The 9,996-nt window shown below is 45.8% G+C and overlaps 1 long non-coding RNA gene across 1 annotated transcript; it reads right to left on the bottom strand.

Moving 5' to 3' along the window:
* Positions 1–4,876: 4,876 nt before the first annotated feature.
* Positions 4,877–5,578, bottom strand: LOC148378907 (uncharacterized). Its single transcript, XR_015855545.1, has 2 exons — positions 5,455–5,578; positions 4,877–5,085 (listed from the first exon to the last, which is right to left on the bottom strand). It is a non-coding gene; the product is annotated as an uncharacterized LOC148378907 (long non-coding RNA).
* Positions 5,579–9,996: the final 4,418 nt, after the last annotated feature.

Genomic DNA, 9,996 nt, shown 5'->3' with positions numbered 1-9,996 from the left:
GCATTAACACAAAATCGACGGCACAAAATGGGCAGACTTTACTTGTTTGAAAAGGACTGGTTACAAGACAGACTTTTTTAATTTATTTAATGGGAAGAAGACTTATTTAGTTTAATTGATCTATTTTTGTTCCCTGCCAAAATTTGATTTGCTGCAATTCCAAATTTCCAAAGTGAATGAAGGAAAGAAGTCGTTTAAATTATGATTTTGTTTAAATACTAGGCATAGACACAAAATCTACGGCACAAAATGGGCAGACTTTACTTGTTTGAAGAGGACTGGTTACAAGACAGACTTTTCTGATTTATTTAATGGGAAGAGGACTTATTTAGTTTATTTAATCTATTTTTGTTCCCTGGCAAAATTGGATTTGCTGAAATTGTATTTTGCCAAATCTCGATTTGAGACCTGATAGGAAGTATTAAACGCTTAGTTAAATCAATACAAGTTGGTAATAAGAGCGAGTAATGTTGGTTGAACCGATGAATGAAGGTTGAAAGCAATTTAAATTATGACTTTGTATAAATACTAGATATTAACAGAACATCTACTGCGCAAAATGGGCAGAGTTTACTTGTTTGAGAAGGAGTGGCTTATTCAAAACTAAGATTTATGTAATCTGTTTGTTCCCAGGCAAAATTGGATGTGATGCAATTCCAAATTTCACCACATGATGGTGCCCAATTTTGACTTCATAGGACATATTAAACACTTAGCTTGTTATTATGTTCAAGGTAATCAGATTTGTTTATCATTCTAATGGCCTCTTCAAAACTATTCTGGATTACTACTTTGGATCTATTCTACATTACTTGGCAACAACATACTCTGTAACAGATTAGGCAGTATAATCACATATGTTAACTTGAGAGTGCCCACACTCAATCTACTTATCGTGATGTGTTAAATCAATTACTGTTAGACATTATTTGTCTGATAATCTACCAAATCTTTGAATTGAAGAATTTGTGATTTAATTAATAGCTTGTTCAGGGTAATCAGACTTGTATATAATTCTAATGGCCTTCTTTTGAAAACTATTCTGAATTACAACTTTGGATCTTATATTACTTTGCAACAATCTACTCCGTGACAGATTAGGCAGTATAATCACATATGTTAACTTCAGTGCCCACACTGTATTTATTTATGGTTATTTGTTAAATCAAGTACTGTTAGACATGAAATAGGAAGTGTTTAACATAAATGTTATGGCTACTCACCATTGTAGCTCGCTCCTGGTCAATGATACGAGCCTCTTCTTGCAGTGGAAAACTTGCAGCCAACAAACACCGTGGAACCTAAAGGAATGAAATTAAACATTAACATTTCGCCTCGACCAATTTTCACACGTACAACGCAACGCGGCTACACTTCTGCTATTACAAACGTAAATCTCCTTAAACACAATGAGTGTTACTTACCGTGTACGCTCTAGACGGTCCAGTTGCAAGCAGAAAATAAAGATATTTCTGTTGATAATCGTCGCTGCTCAGTGGCTCACGGCCATCGCGCCAACAGATTTGAATTTTGGCGGAGGTTCGGGCAATTACGTCATATCCGCGGCACATGACTGCGACGTAATACCCGCTTATCTGAAACGGCAGTTAAAAGTAGAGTTACATCAAGTTTTCTTGGAACCTAAACGAATGAAAGAAAACTATCATTTGGCCACAACCAACATTCACAGATACAACACAACGTGCGGGGTTGGGGTTAAAGATTGAGTGAAGGGCCCTCGTTTTAAACTACTGTTTTGAAAAGGAGTGGGAACAAGTAAGACGTATTTAATTTATTTAATGGGAAGTAGTAAGACTTATTAAATTTATTTAATCTACTTTTCTTCCCAGGCAAAATTTGATGTGCTGCAATTCCAAATTTCCAAAGTGAATGAAGGAATGAAGTCCTTTAAATTATGATTTTGTATAAATACTAGGCATTAACACAAAATCGACGGCACAAAATGGGCAGACTTTACTTGTTTGAAAAGGACTGGTTACAAGACAGACTTTTTTAATTTATTTAATGGGAAGAAGACTTATTTAGTTTAATTGATCTATTTTTGTTCCCTGCCAAAATTCGATTTGCTGCAATTCCAAATTTCCAAAGTGAATGAAGGAAAGAAGTCGTTTAAATTATGATTTTGTTTAAATACTAGGCATAGACACAAAATCTACGGCACAAAATGGGCAGACTTTACTTGTTTGAAGAGGACTGGTTACAAGACAGACTTTTCTGATTTATTTAATGGGAAGAGGACTTATTTAGTTTATTTAATCTATTTTTGTTCCCTGGCAAAATTGGATTTGCTGAAATTGTATTTTGCCAAATCTCGATTTGAGACCTGATAGGAAGTATTAAACGCTTAGTTAAATCAATACAAGTTGGTAATAAGAGCGAGTAATGTTGGTTGAACCGATGAATGAAGGTTGAAAGCAATTTAAATTATGACTTTGTATAAATACTAGATATTAACAGAACATCTACTGCGCAAAATGGGCAGAGTTTACTTGTTTGAGAAGGAGTGGCTTATTCAAAACTAAGATTTATGTAATCTGTTTGTTCCCAGGCAAAATTGGATGTGATGCAATTCCAAATTTCACCACATGATGGTGCCCAATTTTGACTTCATAGGACATATTAAACACTTAGCTTGTTATTATGTTCAAGGTAATCAGATTTGTTTATCATTCTAATGGCCTCTTCAAAACTATTCTGGATTACTACTTTGGATCTATTCTACATTACTTGGCAACAACATACTCTGTAACAGATTAGGCAGTATAATCACATATGTTAACTTGAGAGTGCCCACACTCAATCTACTTATCGTGATGTGTTAAATCAATTACTGTTAGACATTATTTGTCTGATAATCTACCAAATCTTTGAATTGAAGAATTTGTGATTTAATTAATAGCTTGTTCAGGGTAATCAGACTTGTATATAATTCTAATGGCCTTCTTTTGAAAACTATTCTGAATTACAACTTTGGATCTTATATTACTTTGCAACAATCTACTCGGTGACAGATTAGGCAGTATAATCACATATGTTAACTTCAGTGCCCACACTGTATTTATTTATGGTTATTTGTTAAATCAAGTACTGTTAGACATGAAATAGGAAGTGTTTAACATAAATGTTATGGCTACTCACCATTGTAGCTCGCTCCTGGTCAATGATATGAGCCTCTTCTTGCAGTGGAAAACTTGCAGCCAACAAACACCGTGGAACCTAAAGGAATGAAATTAAACATTAACATTTCGCCCGGACCAACATTCACACGTACAACGCAACGCGGCTACACTTCTGCTATTACAAACGTAAATCTCCTTGAACACAACGAGTGTTACTTACCGTGTACGCTCTAGGCAAAATTGGATGTGATGCAATTCCAAATCTATCTGAAACGGCAGTTAAAAGTAGAGTTACATCAAGTTTTCTTTTTTAATCAACACAATCATTTACAACCGTTGACCAGAAAGAATCGTCGAAATTCGACGTCCCCCACAAACGCCACGCTCACTCGCTTTTCAGGGCAACAAAAGTACTTCTTTTTAAAAACGATGAGTTGTACTTACCGTGTACGCTCTGGACGGTCCAGTTGCAAGCAGAAAACAAAAATATTTCTCTTGTTAGTCGTATGTTACCATCCGCTGTGTCTTTGTCAACATCGCCGCCATTTTCCTACTTCCTGCTGCGAGCCACGCCCACGGATTTAAATTTGGGCGGAAGCTCTTTCCATTGGCGTCGTTTTCGCGTATAGCAAATCCGATTGGTTGGGAAGGGGGCACGGTTATGCAGCCGAGGAGTCCTGTGATCGGTGGGATGTAAAGTAGGCATCGACGTCACGTCCGCGTCACGTGACCACGACGTGGCAGACGTCAAATAGCAACCGCTGTTTTGTTTAGTAGACTTACAGTTGTTATGCATTGACATAATGGCGCACACACCAAATAGATTTAAATAAATTAAATAATTCTTCTGCCCACTCTCTTTTAAACAAGTTAACTCTCCCCGCGGATTTGAATTCCGGCGAAAGTTACGCCCATCGACGTCACGTATGTCACGTGACCACGACGTGGCAGATGTCATATAGCAACCGCTGTTTTGTTTAGTAGATTTACAGTTGTTATGCATTGGCATAATGGTGTGCACTCAAAATAGATTTAAATAAATTAAATATTTCTTCTGCCTACTCCCTTTTAAACAAGTTAACTCTGCCCACGTCCATTGACGTCTTGTCTGCGTCACGTGACCACGACGTAGCGACGTCATATAGTAACCGCTGTTTTGACCAGTAGACTTAGTTATTATGCGTTGACATAATGGCGCACTGGTTAGCATGGCCACCTCTTAAGCATGATGATGCGGGTTCGACGCCTGATCAATGTTAGCATGGAGTGAGCTGAAGTGCATGGCGCTGAAGATTTGAATCTTTGAAATGCGCTGAGGTCTGACATATCAGGCAGAATGGTTTGCCATCACGTTCAACAAAAAATAGAAACTTTCCCACTCTGATTAAAACGTCCTGTGTTCATCTACGTATTTTCGTTTTGCTGTGCATCTTTTCCCTGCCATTTCGAGAGCCCAATTGACACTCATAGTTTAAAGAAATGTGTTTGCCCATCCTACTTTGTGGAATTTCACCACATGCGCTTTTGACCAAAATACCAAATTGAACTCAAGTGAAGCCAACACGCACAACCCCCCCCCCCCCACACACACACACACACACACACACAAATGTTGATATGAACATAAAAGAGCCGCATGCGGTTCGGGAGTTGCGGCTTGGCCAAACCTGTACTATACAACTTTATTTGTATAAAATTTTCACAACAGCTGTCACACAAACAAAGCGGGAAAAACCGAAGACGTGCGTGTTCCGCCCACGCTGGATTTATTTGCACCTTTGAAAAGACACCGTATTGCCGCAGATGTGGCAAAGAGTACTTTTGGGCATCTGAGACGGAAGGTTGTCCAAAGCATCACGTCACCTGCTCTGGTAGGCATGGTGGTGGGACGTTGAGGTCAACCGCTTTGGGGTTGGCTGACTCTTTGATCGCAGGATGCCACACACTTGAAGACAGAAGCAGAAAAGCAGAGCTAAATGCAAAATGTACTCACCGGTGACTCCAATTTTTTTCCCCCCTGAAGAAACAGCTGGACGGGTGGCCCCGGCTGGCCAGTGGGACTCTTGTTATTCTGACCCTTTTTAGTGCGCGTTTGGGGCAACAACCGTTTTTTGTGGCGCTCTCTTCTGGTTCAAAAGTGCCCTGCATGTGAATTTGCTTTTCCTGCCTTCTGATTGGATGAGCGCCGGTGTGACGCGGTGCCTCTGTCACCGTGGCGGGGGGTATACGTTGGCATCGGAGCGTCTGCCAACGTCTGAGACCGGCTGGCAGTGTATCGGAGGTGTCGAGTGCGGTGCCGCTGGAGCTCACTCACCAGCTGGTGTTAGGGCCACAGAATGAAGGCCAAGGAGAAGAATAGAAAGAGAAACAGAAACTTCTCCTCCAATTGTTTGATTTGTCTCTTCTGAGCTTCGATGAATTCTTTCAGCTCTTTGTTCCTCTAGGACGGACAAATGGAAAGTGGCATTCAAAAGCCAGTAAGCGTGCAAGTAAGTGCCGGGCTGGCTTTGGGCCCTTACCTGTTGCGCGCTGTGCAGCAGATCCATTCTCTCTTGGAGGATGCAAGCGTCGCGCTCCCTCAACTCGCACATCAGGGCTCGCTTCCATTGGTCCACGGCGCTCCTAAGCTCTTCTCTCTGATCCGCCGTCAGCACGTCATTCACGCCAGCGTGGCTGGCTTTTTCGCCGTCCGTGGCGGGGCAGTCCCGCTGCGGTAGCGCCTCGTACAACATGGCCTCCAGCTCCAGGATCCTCTGGGCCGCAATCCTCGTCCATCAGTGGTCCGGCGGGAGATTTGAGGGCGGCTTACCTTATGAGCCTGGTCCATGGAACACTTCCTGAAGTCCAACTCTTCATCCAGGTAGCCCTTCTGCTTGCAGAACATATCCTAGCACAGCTCAAGGTCAGAATTGTTGGGGCACATTGCCGGAGTTCCCCTTGGCTGATGTCGCGTGTCTGTCTACCTTCTCACTTTCAATGTCCAACATCTTCTGTTGAAGTGTTGACTTGGTCACTTTGATGTATTCTAACCACTGAGGAAAGGCTGCTGTCACATAAGCAGAATGCGAGAGCGTGCGTGGACGTGCGCGTTACCTTCTCGGCTAGGGTGAGAAGGGTCCTGGCGTGAATCACGACCACCTGCTCCTCGTTGGTGAGATTCTGCAAGAGCCCAAAGGCACAGCGTCAACAAGCTTCTTTCAGCGCAAAGCCTTCCAAAAGTCACATTTGAGCCGCCGAGTCTCGTGGAGTGCGAACATAAGGAGTTCGACATACACTTACGGCGTTATAGCCCAGGATGTCCAGCTTCTTCATCAGATCACTGATGACGATGTCCGGGGGAAAGGCGCAAGGAGCAATGTAAGGTGTTCTGGGACCTCGGGTTAAGGTTAGGGTTGCGAGGGACGCCTTACGTACGCTCACGCCCTCGGCCTCGCAGTAGATCTGCAAAGGGCTGAGGCCGTCTGGGAAACGGACTTGCAGAAACTTCAAGACGGGGGAGCGCCACTCCCTCTCCTGAAAGGCAGAGGCATGCATCCGTCCGTCCGTCCGTCCGTCCGTCCGTCACATCTCTGGCCTCAACACGCTTGTGCGAGTCTTCCCACCTCCAGCTCCAGGATGCGGAACTCAAGCAGTTCGTTTTGGTCTCGGATATCCTGGATGTGCTCTTTCAGACGCGCTTCTTCCGCCTCCATCCGCCTGACCTGAAAAGACAGTCAGACCTCATCTGCGGGGCTTCCCGACAGGTGTGACGCCAAGCGACTCCGCCCAGCGCCTTTCTTTCCGTCACCTTTTCGGCCAACTGCTGATTGCTCTGACGCAGCAGCTGCTTCTCCTCCACCCACTTGACATTCTAGAAGAGACAAACGCGTGGACAGCTTTGGAATGTTGTGTCATTTTCATCCACAAATTCTTTGGTTGACTGGAAAATGACATTTGCTTTTCTCCGCATTTTCCCAGCCACGTTCGGGGGGGGGGGGGGGGGGGGGGGGTTGGTCCAGTAATGCCAGACGGATGAGTGACTGAAGAATGTAGCTATTTTGTCTGAGAAAAAGGTGTGCTCATTGATGAGCTTACCTGTCCTTGTTGCTTCAGCGCTGACTCCAGATCTGCTACTCTGCTTTGATAGTGACCCATTTCTACCATCAGCTTTTCTCTGGTCTGAAAGGAGGAGGAGGGAGCCTCCCTCCTCCTCCTTTCAGACCAGAGAACACCCGAGGCTGGGTGAGAACGGGGAGGCTGCGACCCGGCCGGGGGTTGCGGGAAGGGGCGCCACCTTGATCTCCTTCTCGGCGTCGTAGTCCCCTTCGCTGGTCTGGGCTAGCAGAGCGTAGGCTCGTTGCAGCGCTTGATATTCTTGCGTCAGCTGGCGGTAGCGAAGCTCCGCCTCTTCATGCACACACCAATGCAACACAGCACTAGTACCAGAATCAGTCAGACCGGCGACAAAGCACCCGCGACGCAAAGACGAGTCCGATTCCAGGCTGAAGAGGAATGTTTGGTGCCAATACGCTGGCAGAAATGGCGGGCTACCTCTTCGGGTTCCGTGTCGGGGGTTCTGTCGGTGTGAAAAGACAAGGACGATCCGTCCGAGTCCACCAACACGTCTTCGTCGTAGCCGTAAAATGTTTCGATGACCTGCGGGCGCGGAAGCAAACATCTCTCTGAACAAACTGAAGCGACACCTCACGATGAATCGACGAGAGGAACAATAGCGAGAAAAAGGCCATTTCATCTTGCGCAACACCAAGCAGCCGCAAACAAACAGACTCACCTTGCAGGACCTCACGCTTTGTTCCTCCTCAGAGATTCTCGACGTCGGTATCGTAGCAGCAAATCTCTCTCCTGTCGACACAAATAATCCGCCTTTGAGATTCTTTGGATGCAAAGGGAACGAACGGCTCCGGCGCAGAAACAAACGCGACTCACAATGACATTTCTGACATGAGCTCCTGTCTCCAGAGCCTGAAAAACACGTCACCGGCGATGATTGGAGGGACGCTCGTCTTTTCCAAAAGTGACAACTACAGGGTGTGTCAGGGTTTTCCAGATTATCTTTATCGTATCATTGTGTTGCTTTGACTTTGACTGCGACCTGTAATAAATAATATTATTTATCCCTTATTTATCCCTATCGCTTATCCCTTCCTACACAAAGTCGTAAAACACCCCTTGCTATGTTTTGACTAGAGGTCAAGGGCTTCCTCTATTCAATCCACTCTTACACCCACCCTGTTTCTCTTAATTAAAATGCTCGTGCAGGAGCCGAGAGTCAGACTTCATTCGTACAACGGATGGACTCTCCACCTGCAGGTGTCCAAAAGAACTTACTTGTCTCCCGTGTGGTTCTTGCAAAATAAGTTGGAGCGAGCGCAACTCTAACAGGGTGCATTTTGCCACTAGCTGCCTACGGACAATGACGTCGCGCTCGCGGCTCATGGTTGACGGGCTGAGCAGCCGGGCAAGTCCGTCGTTTTCAGCGCACAGCGAGTGGCAAAGGCGCTGACAAAACGGGAGCTTTGAGCTGCTGAAAACGGCAAAACAAGTCTAAAGCGTGTTCAAACGCGTGCGCACAATGCTCCTGCTTGAAAGGTCGGAATTTAAGGGGCCAATTTTTTGGATGGCGGCCGCCGGCCAAGCTTTGGACGGAAAAGGTTTCCTGGCGACAGCGAGCGAGCGCGGCGCTGCCGTACGTGCACCGAGTCGCCTGCCTGAAGACCTTGGACAAGTCGTCGATGATGTGCCGCTGCTCCACAACTTGAAGGAACTCCATTTCACCGTCCTGCTGGCCGCAACCGCGGTCCAGGTCATTGAGCGAACTAGGCCTTCTCTGTGGAACACAAATGCAGTGGACTCTGTTGGCACGCCGCCGTTGTCCGCGTCGACTTACCAAGCTTGCCATCTCCTCGTTCTCCTGGGTGACAAAGCGCACTTTGTTTTCAAGGCGACACAGCACCAGCGAGAGTTCTTCATTCTTCCTGCTCAGGCGTTTGTTTTTGTACAGGAGTGGCAGAAACTGGCTTTCTGTTTCTCTCAGTCGCTTTAGCTGCAAGCATGAAGTGCGGGATGTGAAAGACGCACAACACGCGGGCCAGAACGTATCCATTCCTTTTGCATCGGTTTGAACGGAATCGTGGCTTTGGCTCCCAATAAAAGACATCTACCAGGCAACCGACTCGCCGCGCCGCTCAACTAATAAGCAAGCGCAATGGGTGCCTCGCTGGATGGCGCGCATCAAACGTAGCGCAAACCTTCAAGCGTGCCGTCAATAAATTACCAGTTCATTGCGCTCTTCAGAAAGCAGGGCGTTTCGATCCTCCAGTTTCCTGATGACTGCGCTGAGCTCAGCGATTTTCAGATGAAACCGTCGCGTGTCCCGATCCTCCTGAGACTGAAAACGCCCCGCAACACACACACACAAGCACTCGTTCAAAGTTCAAAACTGTTTTTGTGCTACCTTCCTCCAGCAACGAACTAAGTCATGCGTACTGCAAGTGTGTGATGAGGTGGCTTACGCAATGAAGAGGATTGCTAGTAGCGGCGTTGACCCCACTTCCAGGGTAGTTTAGGCCCGCCCTTTGGGAATCCCTCAGGGCAGCGATCTGCTGCTCGGCAGCCTGAGTCTGCAGCTGAAGGCGGTGGACGTGGCCGGCCCCAGGGCTTCATCCAAAACACTAACCGCTCTGTCTTTCAGCTTGATCTCATCCGTCTGGATGTACAAACGGGGAGCGCTCAGGCAGGCGGGCAAACTCATTTGCCAGAATTGTGACAAAAACAAAGAGAGCAACCGGCCAATTTTTTTCTGGAATCGACTAGAACACCTTTGCTGTGACAAAAGCGAAGCGAGCAACCGGACATT

The sequence above is a fragment of the Syngnathus floridae genome, unplaced genomic scaffold (assembly GCF_059516105.1).
Source record: "Syngnathus floridae isolate MCC-2025c unplaced genomic scaffold, RoL_Sflo_1.0 HiC_scaffold_24, whole genome shotgun sequence".
Classification (NCBI taxonomy): domain Eukaryota; kingdom Metazoa; phylum Chordata; class Actinopteri; order Syngnathiformes; family Syngnathidae; genus Syngnathus; species Syngnathus floridae.
Note: the sequence above shows the minus strand (reverse complement) of the source record. Positions and strands in the feature narration are given on the sequence as shown.